Genomic DNA, 23,037 nt, shown 5'->3' with positions numbered 1-23,037 from the left:
AAAAATATATTCACTTTCCAGTTAATAATATTATAAATTGAATTGATCGAATGGAGTAAAAAAATGCTCGTATATTTTCTCGGAAATTAACACAATGTCATTTATTTCGAGCTATAATTAAATTGACTTAAAATTAATATAATTAACATATGTTAATTTTTAAATTAATCGTTAATTTAATAATGACGCTAATAATAAGCATTTTAAAATGGTGCAAAAAAATCTACATTCATGATTACATTTAAAATAAGAAAAGTCTGATAACATTTAAAATGATCAAATAAATATGGGTTTTATCATTAGTGTATTATATCAATAATGCAATTCAAAGTCAATAGTGACAGTTGGAATAAATCATATATCGTATTGGCCGAGTACCGAACTTGAGTATGTTTAACGATAAAGAGGAAGGGACAAGTTTTCCTGGAAAGATACTCTTTTCGGATTGCTGCATACGAGAGCCTGGAAACGCCCGGGATTAGATGCGACCCGCTTATCCCATGCGAATGCGGTCGCGAATAAATAAAGTCACGGTCTGTTCCCAATCTGAAGATTGATATTCTGAGATGTAGGGCGGAAGCTGGCATCCCGGCTAACTGCATCAGGCGAGTAGCACGTAATAGTGTCATATTGTATTCCACTGTCGTTCGCTAAACGCAGCTAAGACCATGATAATGGGTTTAAATATTTCCCTCGATAATAGGGCGTAATTAGTTTTAATGGGGCGATTGTCGGATTGTCGCGCGGGATTGCACCGAGTATTGCTGGAATAACCCTTTACCATTGTTACCTTAAAGCACCATGGATTATCTTGTTGCATTTCTTATGCCTCGCGTTTTCTGGATTTGGATTCTCTTTCGAAGGTTCTCGCGATAATTCTTCGTTTATTAATTAATAACCCATATAGCACAGACTGTTGAAAAAGAACATTGCTGAAATGTTACAATGTTAAATATAAAAATGTAAATGCTTTTTCAATGTTTATTAAATCTAGAAAAATTAATAATTAAAGAAGAGAAATTAATAAGGGAAGATCATCGCGGATGTGTGTATGTGTTGATTTTTTTTTTATATTATAATTAATGTTACAACGTTAAAACTATAAAGCCGTGACGTTCATCCAACGCGACACTGCCATCAGATAAACGCGGCGAAGTTCTGTTTTTCGTGAATAAAAAACTATATAAAATAGAATAAAATGTGCAGCATATAAGTATTATAAGAGTCCACCTGTGTTCTAATAAAATGACTTCTTAAAAGCGACCTTTTCAAGTAAAATTAAAATATAATAAATAAAATGTTAAAATATTGTAAATATAACAATTTTGATACGTGTTTTATGTAAAAATTAATTAATTTAAAGATTTGTATTCTTGAAAGTTATACGAATATGATATTACATAAATATTGAATGAATGTTCTTGAATGTTGAATTGCAACGTCTGCAAGACCTATTTCAATTCAATGGATATTGAACGTTTCTGTAATGTCTTTTCAACATTAAATCCATATTTCGCAATATTGAGACACACTCGCAATTCAACGATTCTGAGATATTGATACAATATTTGTCTACTGTATGAGTAATGTTCGACTCTGGGTTGAGATAATATTTTTCGCAATAAATTAATTTATAGATTTTCAACATATTAAGATCTCTTTAATAGATGCCTATTCATCAACATTTAATTGTGATATTATTTTAGACTGCGTCTTTAAGCCTAGAAAAATTAATTCGGCGCGCAGTGATTACAAATACAGTATATATATATGTGTGTGTGTGTGTGTGTATAGTACATACAAATTCATATCGATTTATTTAAGTATTAAAAATTCAATTTCGATTGTTATGGGCCTTTATTTTCTATTTCCTATTGATTGTGTTTTCATATGAAATTAAATTTTGAATTCTTCGTGACGCTTCATTAAGGTAAAATCACGATAGAAGCTTCCGACATACTTTAGACACTCATTATCGCGTTATCCGATAACTGCGGCCTGCAAACTCGGCCACGTGAATTCAGCGAGACAGCCTGGAAAATCGGTAAATCCACCAACTCGAGAGACTGTTCATTTTTCCGGCTATTCATGGTCAAAAAAACATCGTTGGCGCTCAATGTCGCATTAGCTGAACGAGAATACTTACTTCCTGCATCATCTCAAGTCAGAGAATCTTTATCGCAAAGAACGCGCGGTTAAGGGAAAATTCTTCTTTTTTTTACGAGCGTACCTCTCGTGAGTGGCGAGGAAGTCGCGTTATATAATTTTATGCGGGCGTTATTTCGCGTTAGAAACTCACTTTCCCTATATCCCTTATCATTTACTCCACTATAATCTTCCCTTATTAATTTCTCTTCTTTAATCCACTACCCTACGGGAATGTACAATCCTTGTCTACGCATAAGCCACTCTCCAACAAGACGGAAGATCAGTTTATGGCAATAATCACGGTTGGTATATAAATAAATTCTGTGAAGAATTCCTTAACTTTCTTATCAATTCTCTTGGCTAATAAATTCTTTTTTTTTTGTTTGTTAAGTGGGATGAAGTTCTAATTACAACCATGTTTTCTAAAGAAGGATGATTATTGAATTTAATCCATTTTTTTATGGACAATCTTTAAGAACCGATAATAATTCTGATAATATCGCAAAGTAGATAGTTAGTAAGTTATTGATTTTGTTTATTGATCTTACTTTATTTTTATGAACAAGAATTACAACTTCTCGCTATAATTCTCGTTCTAATCGTCAATATTTTACAAGTTCGCTTGAAGCTTTACATCGCTGATACATTTAAGGAGAGTCTTCCTAAAATGAAGCGAATTAATGACGTTTCGTAATTCTAAAATATCTTTGAATTTTGGCTCTTTACAAAATTGCAAAATTCTTTTTCTTGATCAAAATAGGGTAAGATCGTTCAAGAGTACGAATTGCTAACCATTGGTTATGTGTAAATTATTCCCACTCCTTCTATTCTTTCTCACTCAAAAATAAAAATACTCATATGCATACTCATGTATACGTTATCGTTCATCAGCGGAAAAATGAGTATTGAAAACAATCTCCTCAAAAATATTTATATGCATACTCGCGTATATTCATCATTGTTCCTTCGCGATATACTGCGAGTGCTTGAGATTGTACGAAACGGACAGAAACGGATTAAAAACGGACTAAAAATTGTTCATATGAGGCAAACAGTGAAAAATTTTAATAAGAATCTTTTCGGTAAAATGAAAGTATGTCTATAAGACGTCTTTTAGTATTGTCGAAGAGACAACTTTAAAAAGACATCTTTTCGTCATCTTTCTATGGTCTTTTCGATCGTAATGCTACACGAGTTACAGAATAGATTCCTTAATCAATAAAATAGCGATCCCGTTGGAGTTTGGCCATCACGTCAGCATCCACCTAAATAATAAATAAATGTAGGTCAAATTGTCTGAATGGCTTCGGTAGCCACGCGGACTTAATTTATTCGAGACGTGCTTTATGACGTCCATCATCGAAAACCGTTCGTCGATATCATTAATTCAGTCTGACACTTAAACGAGCTTTCTTCAGCCTAGGCTCTTCAATTCATTTGGTGACTCATATGAGAGAGCGAAATCGCAGAGTCGCCATGGTCGACTTCTCTTTCTTTTTGTAAGTTTCATTGCACGCCCTTTAAACCTGTTCAACTATGTTATTCCGTATTTCTCGCAGAGGTCTCGCTTCGTCGAGAAACCGTTCATAAATTATCTATTCTCGCGCGACACGATGCCTCAGCACGTGGTTTATTCAAGCATGGAGACCTGAAAGTGTTAATTATTGTCACCACCGTTGTCCTTTGTCACTCGAGAAAACTGAACAAGAATCTCGCGATCCTAACTCGCTAACTAACTAAGATACGTTATTTTACATATTCTGTACGCACGGACAGGTAAAAGGAAAGAGACTGTGTGTATGAGAGAGAGAGAGAGAGAATGAGAATTAGCAGCAGATTTGTGTTGCTGTTTAATGGAATAGTTCGAAGTCGATTTTCCTTACGATGAGACTCTTTCATTGATTTTGAAGAGTTTGTTGTTAAATACCTTGTTAATATTTATATTAAGGCCTGATTGCATCAACGTTACTTTGATTTTAAGCGAAACTTAAAACTCTCTCTGTCTCGTTTTAAAGCGAAAGAGAGACAGAGACAGAGAGAGTTTTAAGCCTCCTTAAAGTCAAAGTAACATTAGTGCAACTGGACCTTAGCCTCGCATTTTAAGCTTCCTTTAAATAAAATTTGCCGGATAATTGCCGAAAAATACTGCCTTGGTACCTATTTAACTTGAAGTTTGATTCTAGATTGCTTGAATAAAGATTTTCAATTTTTTATTTTGAATTGACGTTTAACCAAAATAATCGATGTTGTTTTATGATCTAACAGCCAAATTTTCTCCATTAAAACGTCCACTTTAGCGAACGTTAATTATCTCTAGGATAAAAAGAGAATAAAGAATGACAAGTCAAAAAGTCTTCGTGCACTAAAAATTTCTAAGAGAAAGCAAACAATATAACATTCGTGTTCACTTAAAACTTTAAAATTGTACTTTCTTAAAATTTTTATATTTTCCAAATTCGATAACTATCAATTAGCGTGCACGTTAAAAAGTTATATATAAAAAAAAACAATTTGAAGAATTTATTAAACAACTATAATTAAATCAAAATTCGAAAACTTCAGAACAGCCCGAATAAAAATCGTACCGCGTAATATTTGCCCGCGTCAAAGTAAAAACAGACCAACATACTCCAATCAGACTGAGGAACAAGAATTTCGCAATCATCGGCAGGTTAAATGTGTGGCTGCAGTATTTTCCAAAAAAGATCCGAATGTCCGTCGCATGAGTTATCCCAGGGAGGGCCAGCTTTCCACGCCATCGGTTTGCCGACACTGATTGCCCGCGATCCTTTCACCGGGGATTTTTCAGGCGAGGGGATCCTCGTGACTTAAATCAGAAGATAAAAAGGAGAAGGCGAAGAAGGAGAAGAGAAGAAAGAAGAGAGGGGGGGGGGGTCAATCCATCCCTGGCCTACCTATCTGAATTCTCCCGTGCCGTTCTTCCGTCCCGACAATATTTGGACAGTCCCTCGATTTCGCCACGTTATTGGTGAACGTCGCATACGTCTTCGCTGTGCGACGTGCATTTACTATATATCGGTGGCGAAGTCGCGATCGCAGCTGTCTACCGGCGGAATTTTATGGCCGGGCGTTTTACATTTGCGGTGCCGCGTCGCACGGAAAACCACGTACACATCCCGCACGGCATAAACAACTCGAGTGTATCGATCAGGGTCGGATTCATTGATTCAGTCCTGGCAGGGTGGTCGTATGGTTATCGCGCGGGAGAGAACCACTGGAAAGAATATCTTCACAATGGCCTTTGTGCTCGGTGCCTTCGAGAAGTGCGTTTCTCTGTACAGAATAAAATTAAGTCATCCTGACTAGGATTGTTTTACTAAAAATCCTATTTTATCTATTGCCAGGGAATGAATCAGAAAAATAACTCTCACTCTAATAAATAATATGTGATAAATGAGGAACTTTTAGTGAGTGTTTTTTTTTATAAAATAAAATAGTAGCGGTTGGTCTGTTTACTGATTTCCTCGGGGTTCACAAAAATTCAACACTAGCGAAACAAAGTATAAAGCATTATATAATTGATTGGATGGCTAAATTAATTTTTAATTGATACCGATGACAAATTCGCCAGTGCGAGAGACAAAACACCTTGAGACTCGTCGTAGATAAATCTTCATTACCGATAAGAGGAGATTCCCAGGAATACAAAACCGACGATAAAACCGACCCTGGCTGTAGTGCGCCAATTTCGCGGCCGATCGAGAAGTCCGATTACCCTACAGCTGGGTATTTTTCGTTAGGTAAATAAGAGTGTGGAAAAACTCGGGGAAAAATGGCGCTAATAAACGCGCCCGCGCGCACCATACACGTGGCGGATAGAGCATTACTTTTTTCTATCCGTAATATTCCGTTCGGCCGCAATTCCGAGGGCGGACATTCAGCGAAAGAGGCGGAAAGAGGGAAAAGGAAAGGCAAAGAGTGGGACAGATAGAGGGGAGCGTGTCGAAGGGCATTGCAGTCGATGTAGTTAACTCGACGATTTACTGTCCCCCGACACGGAATTTTCAATCGCGGCTTCCGAAATGAACACGCGCCCCATGCCCGTGGAAATAACCGTTTGTTCTACGGATAACCTTTTAATTTCCTAGCCCGTGATGATGGAGATCGTACTCGCACACGAATTCCTTTCGACGGGTGCAGTCAGCCAGGCAACGAAAGCTAACCAACCAACCAGTAGGGCAGCCAGTAGGGCAGCCTGCCCTACGCTCTATCGTTATTCCATTATTACCGAGAATGCCGAGACACCGCTCGGCGACGTTTGTTTTGCTTATCGGCCGTCGTGCGAGAATACAAGCGGGAATTTCGAAGCATGGCATCGTCCATTTTTCTCGCGATAGTGATAGATAACGCAGAGATTCCCCGATTCGATAATCCGATTCCCCTCCCCTCTCATATCCGGATACTCCGAAATACATTGTTCTCAGAATTATCGCGATGTCCATCAGCCACGGATTGTACAAATAATTCGGAATCTCAATTAATTTGAAATCTCAAATAATTCACGAAGAATTTTTCATTTTATTTCACGTGGATTTTATCTCGATCGAACTGACGATAATTATCTGAACACTTTAATTGCGTGTTTATGAAAGTATGTAACGGTTAAAATTGGAAAATATGTTAAGAAAGATAATGCTTTGTATCAAGTTCTTTCCGAGACTGATTGCAAGCTGTAATAATTAAACAAAAAAATAACAATCTCCAACACAGCACAAATACTAGTCGATGATTACGGATCGCAGAATTAATTGTAATCGTGATTTTGATTGGAAGAATGTCTAGATTTTGGATGTAGAAAGATTTCAGTAAATCCGGTAAGAAATTATTTTTAAATTATTTTTACGTAATCGTGAAAAACTTGAATTTATCCAAAGCTTTTTGACATGATTCTTAGTTTATGAAATAAATCGCTCCTGCAGTTAATTTTAAAATTCTTGTTTGATTATTTATTGTATAAATTATCGAACTAGATACCACTTCAATTCTGTCAATTTGCGAATGATTTAATCTTGATAACTGAGAAACTTAATTATGTAATTTTTGTGTATCGATATTGAAGAAGGCAAAGTAAGTCGGAAACATTTCCATTTTGAAATTGCATCAAATTTGGAATAAAGAACACATCTTCGTTTTTGTAATGTTGTTAAAATATAAATTGTAACATCATAACTTGCGCTTTTATAACCGTGCTGTACTCTCATTAGCTCTGAATTCTTTAGTTTTTCTTATTCATCACGAATGTAAGAAATCGTCAGAAGAACGTAAAAAGTTCGGGATATTTCAAGCTAGATATGCGTTTGAGACACGATTTAACTTGTGTGCCACAATCAACTTTTTCCTCGACTAAGAATCCAGATCCATTTGAAATTCTCTTTAAGCTTCGCTGTGCCTGCATTTATCAGACAGAAACGATAAAACTACGTCAAGATGCACAAATGTAATGAAAAATAAATATAAATGCGAAAAGTTTACCAACTGCTCTGCTTGCGATTGATTAAAAGTTCATCATTCTTTTGCAATAAGCTTTCAATATTCATATCTGTAGTTGCGCTGCGCGCTCAAGAACAATGTATTGTGAAAAGAAATATTGGAGTGAATGGAGGGGGGAGAGATTGAAGATTTATTCGATAATATAAATGGTCGATAATATGGATGTGAGAGAGAGAGAGAGAGAGAGAGAGAGAGAGAACCTTCGCTTGCTGCTTTGTCGCCTCGTTCCCTCCATTTTATTCCGAATCGCTAAAAGTCAATTCCAAGTCTTTACAATGGCGAGTTTAAAGTAACAGAGCTTTTTCAACAGTGTTACCTTTATTGCGCACGTGAAAATAGTGCGAAAATGGAAAAATTAAAAGCAATAAATTGTGCAAAAAATTATTTCTTCACGCTGAACGAGAATTAGGTCATTCGAAAATAATTTTACGCAAAATCCATCGTTACTATTTACAAACGATACGTAAAACTATGTTGATTTCAATGTAAACCAGCTTACTATATATATAATAAGCTTGATTTTAATAAATATTTTTGATCTAATATTATACTTGTCGAGGGAAAAAAAAATACCTTGTTCCAAAAATACATCGCAGCCTATACTTATACTTTATTAAAAAATATATAGATAAAGTTAATTGCACAATTTATAGTGGAAATATATTTGTATATTAAACAGAAAATTACACAATAATAATAGTACATTTTATAATTTTTTACATAAATGAACAATTTTTTTGTAATATTATATAATTTTGTAATATTACATAATGATATAATATATAATATCACGTATATAGGGTGTCTTATTGAAACTGTTCACGATTTTTCCGGTGATTTGACAAAAGTTTTAAATAAAAGTTAGTTTTCAATCAGCTACAAATTAAAATATTAAAAATTTGCAAAGAATTTTTTTTTAGGTAAAAAATCAAGATTACTTTAATTTTTTTTTTTTAATGGCACTATGTACTTTTGATTAATATCTTAGCTGATGTTAAGACGAATTCAATGACAAGCTGTATAATTTTTGTCAGATTATCGGAAGTGCCGAAAACTTCAACTTTTGCGTCTGACTTACGATCTGTATCTTGCAATTGAAAGTACGTCTGGTTTTACACGTATTTATTTCTAAAAAGTGAAACGCGAGCTGTAATCAAGAGTAAATTCCTCTATAGAAAATTTCATTATAATGATTTAAAGCCTCTTGAAATAAGAAAATGTGCTAAGAGATAAATACGCGGCCTCATCAGATGGACGCTCATAAAAAGAAAACATTCAGAAGTTCTATAAGAAAGCGTATGTATTGTAGATCATGTTGAAGAGTCTTCTCGAGATTCTAAAGTTATTTCCAAGTATGCCTTCTAGGCTTTTGAAACATTTGTTTTTACCCATTTTAGAATATGATGCTTTGAATTAATAATATTTTAACAATAAAAACTGAATCTAACAGTTTCTATATAATTATGAAAAATTTTTTAGCGGGGTGATGTGCATGTCACTAAAAGACAGATTCTTCTAGCATTAAGAGGATTGCGATCTTAAATCAAGCTTTCTAATATCTAATCATTTTTATTATATGATATTCCTTTAACTTTTAAAGTCTTTAAATCTTCTAAAATATTTTTGAGGCCGTATATCAATAAAAAAATCTTCCGACAAATATTGTACTTTTTCGCGAAAGGTACCCTTCTAAAAGGGTATCGCGAAAAAGCACAATATTTTTTTTTGCGTATACGACCAAACTCGGGATTTTTCTCGAGTCATTTGACATCGAAAACATTGTCTCGAGTAGTTCCATCCTGTGGAGTCCGAAAGAAAGAAAGAAAAAAGCAAGAAAACGAGTCGCAGGTGTCGTCGCTGGAGGGTCTCTTAGTCGTTTAACTTCATCCCCCGGGGTATTGCTTTACAGAAATCGTATACCGCATAGAACTATCCCCCAAAGCCGGTTATCTATCGACCATTTCAGCTAACTGGGTGCATCGCACGATGCGTCGCGACATGTCACGATACGTTGCGAGGGCAAACGGTGTCGTATTTCTGGTTAAGCCTGTTCTACAATCGAGTCGCAAGCCACAAGCCTTAAGAAAAAAAAAGCCTTTAACCAATAATAGGCGACTATTTTTTCATATTCAACTGTGATCGACCAATTTCTTACGACTTACGACATACGACCCTATTGTAGAACATTAGAGGGTCGTAGGCGATGACAAAAGGGCATTGTTGTTAGCTGGACGTAGAGAAGGTACCCCACGGACGGGTGCAGCAGAGAAGAGAGAGGGTGGGAGAAGGAGAGAACGCGTGTTCGGCGTAGCGTACGTGCACGAGAGATGGCGGAGGTGAGATAGTATACGGGTTCCAACCGAGCACACTTCCTTCTCCTGCGATGGATATTTCTTCCCTTCTCGATGACTCTCTCTCTCTATAACTCATAGGGCGGAGTGTGCTCGTGAAGGTATTGAACAGATTCGATCGGAGTCATTCCAGACGGAAAGAGATTAAAGCTCGACATCTCCAATAAAAAAAAACGTTCAACGTACTTGTCTAATAAGTATACATACACACACACACACGCACACATATAAGTATACGTACACACGCGCGCGCAAGAATTTTCCAGGACGATTTTTTTTCTCCTGATCTACTCTTCGATATAACAAGGATACGAGGATATCTTATCAACGGTTAATCTCGTCTGCACTCCTCCTCGAAGGAATTATTGGACCCCTGACATTTCCTCAAATGACGCATACACGTCTCATCCACTTCCTATCTGTCGTTAACGGAAGTGCGGTTGGCTGGGGACACCCCAATTGGGCATGAGGGGTATAACGCGATAGTGGCGAATCGATGGTTGGTGAGGGAAGAGGAAACCACTATAAGTCTCTTGACGGGAATGAGAGAGAGAGAGAGAGAGAGAGAGAGAGAGAGCTTTCTTTTTCTCTCTTCCTCTCTCTGCTACCATTCAACTCACGCACTCGCACGATCACGCGGGACTATGCCCGACCATAGGGAAAGGGACACGTTTTAACATAATAGTAATAAACGACGCGCTGTAGATCGCACGAGCGAGTGTCTCCGCGTGTAGCCGAGAATCGATAACATCGAGAGAAGACATTAAGTCCGGGTCGCCCACGTGGATGGTGAGAGAGTCTCAGGGTGGTGCCCTTACCCAGGGCTTGGAGGGTAGTGGGACCCACCCTTGGAGGGTTTCGGGTCTCGTCGGGTAACCGCGCGCGAGATAGCGAACCTCGCCTGCGACGATGTTTTATGATACCGAGAGTTATTGTTGCAGTAATTTCCGTGTTACGACGCCGGGAGCTTCTTATCGAGACGGCGGGGAGTGCGGAGGCTCACCCGAAGACGCCTAGACGATCTTCCCCGGGGAGAATCGCGCGTGCAAGAAAAGCCGATCTCTCTCGGCGCCGTACAAGAGAGACGTGCCTCGTTGTTAGACTTCCTCTCAGAGAGAGCGTTGCTGCGGCGATTTTAATTTATAATGCGCTTTTTGTTAATCGTGCCCACAGTCGAGGGCGCTCCGCGTGAATTTGTAATATCGATAGCGTTTTTAGCGAACGTGCCTCTTATTACGCACGAGCGGTGAAAGAACGTCGAGAAATGGCAAAGTTAAGAAATTTTTCTTTCCTAAGAGAATAAGAAATTGTACGTAATTTCTCTTTTCATCAGGCGTAAAGTAACGATGAAATAAGGTAAATCGCCATTTATAACTTTTTTACGATATACGTATACGCGAGTAAATATCTCACACCGCTGCTGTAAAAACTTTTAGATAGTATATCAGAGACAACCATATTTTACGTTACATATAATCAGCTTAGTTATATTTTTATGTACATATGTACATATGTATATGGTATATAAATCACGGTAAAAATGTCGCTAAGTCACTACCTTCAAAGTTAGTGCGATGAAAATTACACGCGCACCACATAATTTGGGGGATCATTTAAAGGGGATCATTTTCGGCGAGTCCCGCGAAATGTCCCATCGTCGCAGATAGATAGAAGATAAGAGGGGTAGAGGGAGGTCTAACAAAGCCAGTGAAAATAGATGATTCAAAATCAACAGGTCCGTATTAGCGTTTTACGCCACACGCGGCCCACGCTTTACAGCAACGGAATCGCTGTAATGACGGGGAATTTGCTTAATACACCGCACGGAATGTATCAGACGCCGAACTTGGTGAATCAGAACTCTCTCTCTCTCTCTCTCTCTCTCTCTCTCTCTCTGTCCTTCTTCTTCATCTTCTACTGGCGCTCTCGCTCTCAGCTGTGGCGTCGGCGAGAGTTAGACAAATGAATCGAATTAAGATCTAATCACGACGATAATGTATCTCAGCCCGGCATCTCTCGGAGTCATGTTAGTCATGTAGCATCCGACGACTCGAGCGAAAGCGAGCTAGCGAGCGAGCATCGCGAAACTTCGCGAACACACTGCGGTTCGTAAACTGCCGTCGTAAACACCGGTTAACCCTTTCGCGGAGTGTTTCAATCTTCAGGTTTTAATTCGCTGAAAATTGACACGCTGAGGTGACGAAAATTTGTGACGAGTTCGATTTGAAAATTATATATTTTGAAAAATGAAATAAAATAAAATAATAGAATATAATAGAATAAAATAAAATCGAAAGGACGATTGAAAGACATAAACCGTACGTATACAATAAAATTTAGCGAATGATTCAATTTAATATTTAGAAAGATTTAAATGCGTCAAAAAAATCGTATAAATCTAAAATGGAATTTAAATTTTTATATAGAATAGAAGATATTATATAATATATTTTCCAATTTTTATATCATCGTGATTTCTGATAAGTGAAAAATTAAATAAAATCTTCGTGAAAATTAATAGATGAATAAAACGTGGATTGTGCTATTACGCAATATGCACCATTTAAAGCAATCGATTGTTTTATAGCGCACATCGAAACGACTTAATACTCTTAACGCGATCGCCGGAAATTTGTGCGAATTTTCGTAAAAGGCACGACCAATCTATAACGACTGCCGAGAATCTCGATTGCGAGGTTGAATAATTCGCGCGTACTCGAAAATCCGATGGCATCAAAAATCACGCTTGTGAAATTCCGTCGACATCTGTGAGTAATAGAACTCGCTTCTCCCTTTCTCTCTCCCTCTCCCTCTCTCTCTCTCTCTCTCTCTCTCTTCTTCCAGAAATATTAACTGCTCCGATTGCACCGCAATTGGTGCAGCTTCACGTGCGATTTGATATTTATTGATTTCACGATGGGGACTGACGTCATCTCGTTTATTATCGACGCTCGAGGGGATGCAGCAGCTTTCCTAAGTCGCGAGATTGGTCCGGCCGAGTAACCGCTGCGCGAGATAGCGTTGCAGAAGGATTTTAGCGTGAATTCCCCGGGGAATTGATCAACGAGCGTGCAGGATTTCGCGGCCAGTGGCAGTAAGGGTTTGTCGATCGTTGACCAGCGAATAAAAATAAAAAAAAAACAACAAATACTGAGAAGAAAAGCGCAGTCAATTGATTTTTTAGCTTTTCGATGCGCAATATTTTTACTCTCTCTCTAACATTACACGTAATATAAAAAAAAAATAGAAAATTAAATATTGCAGAAATATAATACAAAAGGAAAAAAGAGAGGTAATTGTACAAAAGCGATCATTGATACCCTTCCCCCTTGAAGTTAATTACGTTTCAGGCAGATGCATCGCGTCTATAGATGTTCATAAATTATGACTGTTTAATTTAATTGAATTAAATTTCTTGTTGCTTCTGTTTATCGGAATGCAGAATAATTTTTATTAACAATTAAAATTCTTAAATTATTTACTCTCCATGGCATTCTGACAAACGGTCTCGGTAACGGTTGTCAAACCGAGTAGTTATAATATATAGACAGTTATAATGGATAGAACGGTTGCAACACTTTTTTTGAACGAGTTTCGGAATGCAGCTTGTTCACTAAGCGATTGGTTCTTACTTATGAATCCAACCATTTACCTTAAACCTCTTTATGAGCAAGGCGAAGTTCCAAAATAAAAAAAACACGTTACAACCGTTCTGTCCACGATGTATGTACAAATAGTTAGATACAATGTGTCAGCCTGCAACGTAGCTGATTTCAAAAGGAGAAAGATATCAATAACTACATAAATGGAAAGAACGATTTTACTAGAGTATCTAAAAATTTAACTAGATATATATATATACTGAAAATAATTTTGTTGAATTATCAAAGTAATTATCTAAAAATCAAACGTGATGAGCAATGCTAAAAGAAGCATTTTGGAAATTTTAGCAGTTTAAGCGTTTTACATAATTAATAAAATTATTTTTAAATCTATATATACCTAACTAAATTTTTAGGTAACTTTTGCAAAATCGTCCCTCCTTCCGTAGAATAAATCTAGATGATTTGGTGATTTTAAACAACAATCAAGAGGAAGCAATAATAAAATGAAAGGAGCATAAAGGAGGGATGAGGGATGATAAAATCGCGAAATAAAATAGCGCGAAAATAATTTTTTGCAATACCGCGTTTTACCCAGCGTTATTTTCAATGTGGGTGACAGGTTTCGTAATTTCGCCGCGACTTACGGTAATCGTGACAGACGTTTTCCCAGTCCACAAAGAATCGTAGAGAATGACGTGCCCGTTGCGCGTTATCGCACGTGTGCGGACACGCGCAGGGACAAAAGCTTCGGTTTTCATGATAGTAATAAACGACGGGACGCGGACGCGGAAAGAAGAAAACTTGAGAATAGGGAGAGCGAGAGAGAGGCAGCTTTCTTTTCCGTGCAGATCAATAACGCGGCGACATTACTTTTTACCGGGACGAAGATATAAATGGTGCTCCACCATTAGAGAGCGACCGATCGATATTCTATCTACTGGCTCTCGGACGCGTTGGCGTCTCGGTACGCGAGAGCGCCAAAAAGTGCAGCTTCCGCGGCGCCGGCGACAGAAAGCGAGTAAGGGACTCTTGAGTTTTCACACACCGAGAAGAGAAATTTCCCAAGGCGCGCAAAGACACGTATACATTCGTGCGGAAAGCACGAGGGAGAGGATAGCCGATTCTGCGAGCGATCACGCGTCACTTCGTCAAATATTTCGCGAGACTGAACGCAGCGTTGCATTTATGGGACAGACAATTTCACCGTCCCGTATCTCGAGAATAAAAGCGGAATGGAGAGTTTTAGGGAAAATGAAAGAAAAAGAAGAGAATTCGAGAGAAAAAAAGGTGGACCCTGGGTCCATAGTAGTGCGAGCTTCGTCTGAAATGTTGAAGTCGTACTTCTAAAGCGGACCTAATAAATTACGAACTTATCCCACAATTATTCCCAGAATAATTTCACCTACGTTTATAAGTAGAACTAGGCTAAGAAATTAAAATTATGCTACGGCAGTTTATAAGAGATGCTCTTACGTCGCTCGCCCTCAGATATCGCTATATCCTGAATAGACTTTTAGACCGAACAAAAACGATGTTTATGGTTCTTCGCCTTGATCGCGCTATTCATAACTTCATGACTATATAATCGTTGAGATGATATCAAGAAGTGACTTTAAAGAAGCCGTTCTCGGGTAGTAATAATAATAACAATAATAATAATATTAATAGAAGTATTAATAACAGCGAAGAGTAAAAAGAAATTGAAGGAAAAGGCTTCTACTTGTCTGTACTTGTCAGTCTCTGCTCTTCGCTGTTAGAATTGGTTAATTTTTTTTTTATTTTAATAATTCGTCTTATTAATTCGTCCCGTTTATTCACTCGAAAAAAATTGATGAGCGCCATAATAAGCGCTCGGTGTAACTTGACTTTAATGGAATATCCTTCTTTTTGCAAATATCTGTTCTCTCTCTTTCTCATTTTCAAACTAACAACTCCGTAATGTCATTTGCGTCGCTGTTTCGTATATTGAAAGTTTTATTTACATTCATTCCATATACAAGTGTGCGAATGAGCGAGCGAAACGAAATTAATATTAAACTCTAAGGCGTGAGCGAATGTGAATTTCATGGTTCATCTAAATTTTTCTAACGTGCTTTATTGCCTTTATTGTCTCTGTGCGAACACTAATCTTCCAAATACGATTAATAAATCCGTATATCGTATACATACAGGACTGATCGCGGCGATTTTTGGGGAAATTTTTTTTATTTACTGAAATAATTTAAATTCGCCACGAGTCATTTTTCGCATGTAATAACGATTTCTAAATCTGCACGTTTAAATGCTATAAAGAATAAATAAATACATACGTGTGTTTTAACGGGTGTGCAAGCTGCGAAAGGCTCAATTAAACAATTTTTCCCCCCTACAAAAAAAAAACGGTGTTAGCGTAAGCACGTCCAACGTGTGTTGCACAGAACGCGCTTACAAGAGTGTATAAATCGCGCGTTCAATCTGCGCGTTGGGGGGAAAAAAAAAAAATAAAAGCAGGAGGGAATAAAAGTCGCGTGCGAAAAAACTGGTAGCGATTGACCAACCGAATATGGGCCAGCGGATTTAGCCGACTTAAGTCCATTTTCCATATTTATTCATATTCATACAGCCGTGATATCCACTCCGTTCCTCCGCCAGTATAAATTCTCGATATCCTGCGCGCACACGCTCCGTCTTTCTATCTTTTCTGCTTTTTCTTCTCTCTCTCGCTCTCTCTCTCTCTCTCTCTCTTCGCACGGTTATTTTTCCATGGTACTATCCAATCGCTCGATATAACGTTCGCCGATGCTGAATTATTAGACAAAAGTACGCACGGCGGATCAGCCGCATTTTCCTTTTCACGGCTGCGTGTCGAGCACGATTTAATCGTGACATACGTTACGATTGCAAATCCGATCTCGCGTTAAGGACTCATAAAATCTACATTAAGCTATATGGTCGATCTCTCATCGATTCTCTCATTGAAGATAATTCTCTTCGAATAAAATAGAGTGGTATTCAAGCACGTAAACTTGGCAGTCAACATTGAAAAAAAAAAAAACATTTTTTTTAATACGCTTATTTAAATTAAACTCGGTTTGTACAACCTCCCTCTTTGTTTGTATCTTAAAAGGTTGAACATTGTAAAGGATTGAAAAAATGTTGGCATTTGAGATATATATATTTTTAATCCGCAAGCGGGAATTGTTTTGAAATTGTTTGTATGTTACCCTTAAAGGGCTGATTGTATTGAAATTTCAAAATAAGAATGAGTTAACGTCATCAATTTTGAAAATATTTTAAGTCCGCAACTTAGTATAAACGGATACAAATGATTTCGAAACAGTACCCGTTTATAGATTTGAAATATCTTCGAAAAAATCGATAAAGTTAGCTCTTATCCCTATTTTAAAATTTCGATACAATCATCTCTTTAAGAAAACGAACGAACGAAACCGATGGCGATACAAGCGGATACAAACGATATCGAAACTGTATTCGTTTGCGGATTTAAAATATCTTATCAGCTTTTTTCTCAATTCTTTATAATTTTAAACCCGTGAAGATATAAACAAAAAGAAAGGTAGTACAAACGAATGATATAAATCGAACTTAATTTAATGCATATGAAATTTTTTCTTCTTAATGAACGAGTACCAAATTCACATAAGTGCAATAATATTCATGTTGATGAGTCTTGGACGGAATTTGACGATGTGCGAGAATTGAAACGATTTTGCTAAAATTGAAACAAATTGTATCAAAAGACTGAATAAACGAATTAATTTGCGTTACTATATTCTACGTATAATATATCGGAACACGTTTTCTCCAATTGTATCTTTTAATACTTTTTAAAATACTTTCTTTACTATAATATTTTCTGATTTAATATAATTTGCTGTATATTCTAAAAGAGTTATTAAAAAACCATTTTGAATGTTTTAACGAGTATTTTATTTGAACACTTGTACATCCTTCATATTTTTTAATCACACGACCGGAAATTTATTTGCTTTGCTCGTCGAGTTTAGGGAGAAAGGACTTTTCGTCTGGACATTGTAGGATGACATATGTACTGCGTGGCTTAGTCACACGAGTTCTCTTCCGTGTCGACTACATGGTGAGTCATTTGACCCTGATAGAAATCGTAAATTCGAATATTTTACAGCGGGCAAACCCTAATATCACAATTGAGATTAATGCTATGCTAATGACAGTGCTGGAGGTAATGATGTAATATATAATCCTGACATTTAGTCTTTAATCATTTTAGCACTGACGCATTTGCGCCCTTTTATCAAGCTGAATAATGAAGAATTCCGCACATAATGTATAATTACAATGTAAATGTAATCATTTATATTCACATTGGAATATTTGTTCGTTTACTCATTAAATATATTTATGTATTAAATTTTGCCGCACCAGCAATTACAGTAATTTCGTCGTGACGTAATTTAAATGAAAAACCATTCTCCGTGTATTAAATTACTGTCTTATCGTCTCAAGTGATAATTGTAATACTATAATTGCAACTACTTAAAGATTAAAGAATAAACTCTCGCAATTAGCGTTCTAGAGCATTAAGTTCGCAGCAACATCGGGTTCGTCGTAAGTAATCAACTGCAAGATAAGTGTAATAACAATCGCGTGCGTTAGTATAACATCGCGTATGTTAATTACGCCGAGGTGTTATGACTGCGGTAAAAAGCGCGAGAGTGATGTAACTTAGCGAAAAAGGAAAACGAAATGAAATCGCACAGACGCGCGAATGGTGTAATATTTCTTCGAAGAAGACAAGATTTTTGCCGAAGAAAAATAATTCCTGTTTACAACAAAAATCTTACGATCATCGTAACTGTGGTATGAACTTATAGCGCCGCTGTATTCCAGCGGTAAGGCATCGGCCATCGTGAGGATGAAACGGAATCGTTCTTTAACTCTTTGAAATAACAATCGATCCGACGACCCGCTCGAAAGACTCTTCGCAAGACGTTTTGTCTGGAGCCGCGGATCGGACTGTTACTGAATAAGACCGTAAGATAAATAAAATGCGTGGTAGCTTCAAAGAGCCAAAACCGGCGTCGTAGCTCGGCAACACGAGTTGCTCGTGTTTCCCTCGTCGAAGAAAAATAAACCCGATTACCATCTACGCGCTACATTTACATAGAGCCTCGAGGCACTCTCTTTCTCCTCCTTTCTCTCCCACTGAGAGTTTACTCCTTTCTCCTGCTTACATGTGCATTGTGCGACATTACTTAAATAGAACATTGCACAGGACATCCACTGGTCTCCGTTCTCCCTTGAGTAATAGATATTTTTTGCTACTTTTCAGTTTTCCTTACTTAAAACGAATTAAACGTAACTTTTTCACTGCTCCTTTTGGCAATCACTATTTTTAACGATCACCGCAAATGACTTCGCACTAATTATTTATATAGAAAATTGAATTTCGGTGAAATAAGTTTGTTTTCCCATATTATGTAACTTAGAATGTAACGAGCAAAAGATGTCATAGACACACGAAGCTCGATAATGCTAATTTTTCAGCTATGATGTATTAAAGATGTCCTGTGAGATGTCCTACAAGTTTTATATTTTTGATATACCATAGTTCAAGAACTACCCATTATTTGAGTCATGTATATACAACATTTTTGTTCGCCATATTATAAACTATAAACTATAACATGCGCGAAAACTAACTCGTTTCATCGAGACTCAATTTTCTACATAATTAATAGAATGCAGGATCTTTTGCAGTCTCTAGAGAGTTGCGTGTCTTTCTGTGCCAAAGATCTGGGTTCAAATCCATCCAGAACACACATCAGATTTGATTTGAGCATCACCTTTTGGAAGGTAATACAACCACCATATCATTACCATGATAATCTCTTTTAATACGCTGTTAAAAACTGTAGATTCCATCAGTGAATATATGCAGAAGAGATCTCCATTAAGTTGGAATTGAGCGCCAAATTAACAACTTCATCAAAGATTGTTAAGAAATCAGAAGGGGAGGCTCGAATGGTGACGTCTGGGGAAAAAAGAGTGTCTCATTTTTTATATACGTATATAAATAATATTAAGAACTACTCTGCACCCTTCTACTTATGTAATAATTTTCCACGTAAAGCGTGAATATCTTCTATTATATTCTCTTTTATGTCGTCATCATGTCCACCATTTTCCTCACCATCATCTGCGTCTTGAAAGGAATCTTCTGAATTCTTGATTATTATCTTTTGTTTCCCTTTCAGATTCTTTATTATCCTTATTAAAAAAAAATGTCTTCTTATTCTTCTTCATATTTTGATTTTTCCTTTTGTCTATAAATTAAAATTTAACATCCCTAGTTAATAATATTTTCCTATTCACTTCATCCCATAATCTGAAACCGGAAGATATATATCCAACAAGCGATTGTACTTCTTTTATCTAGTTTCTTTAACGGGCCTGAAACTTTTGGGCAATTCAAGCGAAAACTTGAAAATTATTCAAGTTCAGCTTTCTAGCCTTCCACATTTTATAAGGAATAATTTTAAGTGCTTCTGTTAGAGATCTGTTCAACAAGTAAGTAGCTGTATACGAAGCTTTTCTCCACATTTCTTTATCCGTGTCTGCATCGAACAACAAAGCTCTGATTTTTTCGTCAGCGTTCTATTAAGTCGTTAAGCTCTGCCATTCACCTGTGAAGTATGATATTGTAGTATTCAATTCTATACCTTTTTCCTTACACCAATCGTAAATATTTTTATTCATATATTCTCTTTCGTATTATTGTCACATCTGATTTTGGCAATTTTTAAATTCCATCTTGCTTCTCGATATACTCTTTTATCTTTTTTTCTGTAGTTCTGTTCTTGATTACTTTTAAACAAATACACCATTACGAAATGCGTATAGTAGTCCATAAAAAAGATAAAATACTTTTTACTATCCAAAGAATTCGGACTAATTAGACCACATAAGTCGGTGTAAATAATTTGCAGTGGTCTTTTTGCTTTTATTTTTGCAGTGTTAAACTTCGTTCTTAAATGCTTCGCCTCCATGCAAATTTTACAGACTTTTTGTGTAGTGTTCAACTCTGCCGACGATAGAACTAATCCTTGATTTATCTTTATAAAATCTTTTATGTTATCATATCCGATATGACCCAACTTTCTATGCTACATTTCAATTTTGAACTTTCCTTTAAATGTGTCTCATTTCTTTCTTCAACTTTCATCTTGACTTGAAGTAAACTATTCTTTAGTTTATAACCTTTTAAAACAGTTTTGTAGTCATTTATAGTCCCTTCATCTTTATCAAACAATACATTCGCGCCACTGCTGGTAATTGCATTCACAAAAGATTTTTGCTCAATTCAGGAATATAAACTACTTTCTTTAATTTAAAGCTCTCAAATTCCATAATCCTTCCGCCTGATCCTTCCACCATCACCGATTCAATGAGCTTAGCAACACCAATCTTAGAGCTTATCTTCTTAAAATTTTTACACAATATTAGTTATGAAAAAATTTACTCATTAAAATTATCTTTTAACAAACAAATATTATACAATTCTCTAATAATTGTATTAATTAGTAACTATTATAGTAATTCTACAGAAATGATCTTTCACAAACTTTATTAAGTTAGTCGCAACTATCTGAAAAAATATGTAATCCTATATCTATCCACGTGGTTTATATTTATCATCGAGCTTATCGAATGGCCGCTGAATAAAAGGAAAGATCATATAATTGCTATCTGTAATTTTGCTATCTGTTCGCACATATCTAATTTAATGGAACTAAATATAATATAATTTAATTTCGAAAAGTACATAGAAAAAATGTTATGGTTGTCACCGGAAATAATGGTAATTTTCGCCCATCAATACATTTGGTTGATGGACATATCTTTACAGCCATAACCGTTAAGATATCATGACTATATCATGGCTATCACAATTATACTATAGTTCTTATAATAAAAAAACATATTGATGGGCGACTTTTGGTGGCAATTTTACTGTTCTTTTCATGTAATCATTTTTAACAATGTCTATAAAAACTTTCGATTGACATCTCATAAAGTTACAAAATATCAAGTTTCAGCCAATTTTAGTGAAATTATTTTTTCCGTACGATTAATACGAGGTTCTTTCATTAGCACGTCAGGTTCTTAAAATAACTGAGATTTAATATCGCAAAAAATAGCTTTTTTGCGATATTTAAAATTTTTTCATAAAAATATCAACATTATTTTAACATTCTGATCAGAAGTCATGAATTTATTGTTCATCATCTATAAAATGCACTTTTAAAAATTTCATTATCTTACTTTTTATTTAGTCAAGTTATAAAGGATTTAAATCCAGAATTTTGTTAATAAGCACCAAAAAATCTATTAAAAAACATATCTTGTCCAATTCAAAATCATTTTTAGCTGTAAATTAAAATTACATGAAAATGATTTGATATATTACAGCTCTCTATATTCGTTTTCTTTGCCATTATCTTCACTTTGTGTAAGGATGATGTATCTGTGATTTTAACCAATTTTCTTTGTATTTGAATGCAAACGCAGCATTGGTCTCTCTATCCAAGGGGGCTAATTAAGGTCGGGAAAGTTGCGCGGATGCAAAGTCAATCTATTTTAATCTGGCTTTAATGGCTTGAACCTGGATTCTAAGAAAGAGCGAGATAACGAGAGAGAGAGAGGGAGAGAGAGAGAATGCGAAACTCAATGCGATGGTCCGCCAGAGAATTGTCACTGATTATGCACGACTGAGAAGCAACTTCCTGATCTCGCGATTTCGTTACGTTAGTCGTGTACGCGTTGAGACTACATTATCTTATGGGTGCCTCTACATAATTCGCAAATCGCAAAACGTAATTCGCAAATGCTGAAGCAGAACGACGATCATCGCACGCAAGACACACACAGATTAAAATGCAACTGCATGCAGTGAAAAAAAAAAAAAAAAATCTTCATCTGCGTCTGCGAACTGCGAGTTATGTAGAAACATTTTTATACATATAAAGATGATGCGCGTCCGCAAGGGGATGAAAGAATACCGAGATAAATTTAACGTTATTAATATTGTAACAATTATAATAACATCGTAACATTATCATAGATACTATGCGCCTAACAAAATTAAGCATGCTATTATTACTGCGCGATGTTATTATAATAACATTATTATTACGTCTAATGTAGACAAGTTATAAAGTTCCAACATTCAGAACTTCTAACTACTTCGCTGCTAAGCTGCCCCATTTCGTCCCCATTGCGCCCATCGAGTGTGTCGAGCGACTCTGACGGAGAAACGCTGTGCGAAATGGTCGCGATCGCAATTCGTATATAGATCACTTGCCGACACGCACGGCTTGGCATTGTTCGGCCAATCAAACTTCTCGGAGAATATGCCGCAGCGATTTCGGGATTACGGGATT

General features: G+C 36.4%; 1 protein-coding gene and 1 long non-coding RNA gene across 3 annotated transcripts in view; both read right to left on the bottom strand.

Moving 5' to 3' along the window:
* The window catches only part of LOC105154175 (uncharacterized), a 217,939-nt gene that overhangs the window by 32,560 nt on the left and 162,342 nt on the right, over positions 1-23,037 (bottom strand). The window lies entirely within an intron of this gene.
* The window catches only part of LOC147909245 (uncharacterized), a 76,935-nt gene continuing 56,414 nt past the window's right edge, over positions 2,517-23,037 (bottom strand). The window contains exon 2 of the long non-coding RNA XR_015545638.1: positions 2,517-23,037. This exon is cut by the window's right edge and continues 49,818 nt beyond it. This is a non-coding gene — a long non-coding RNA (uncharacterized LOC147909245).

This window comes from Acromyrmex echinatior, chromosome 7, assembly GCF_024713525.1.
Source record: "Acromyrmex echinatior isolate Ae372 chromosome 7, ASM2471352v2, whole genome shotgun sequence".
Lineage (NCBI taxonomy): Eukaryota > Metazoa > Arthropoda > Insecta > Hymenoptera > Formicidae > Acromyrmex > Acromyrmex echinatior.
This window is presented reverse-complemented; position numbering and strand designations above follow the sequence as displayed.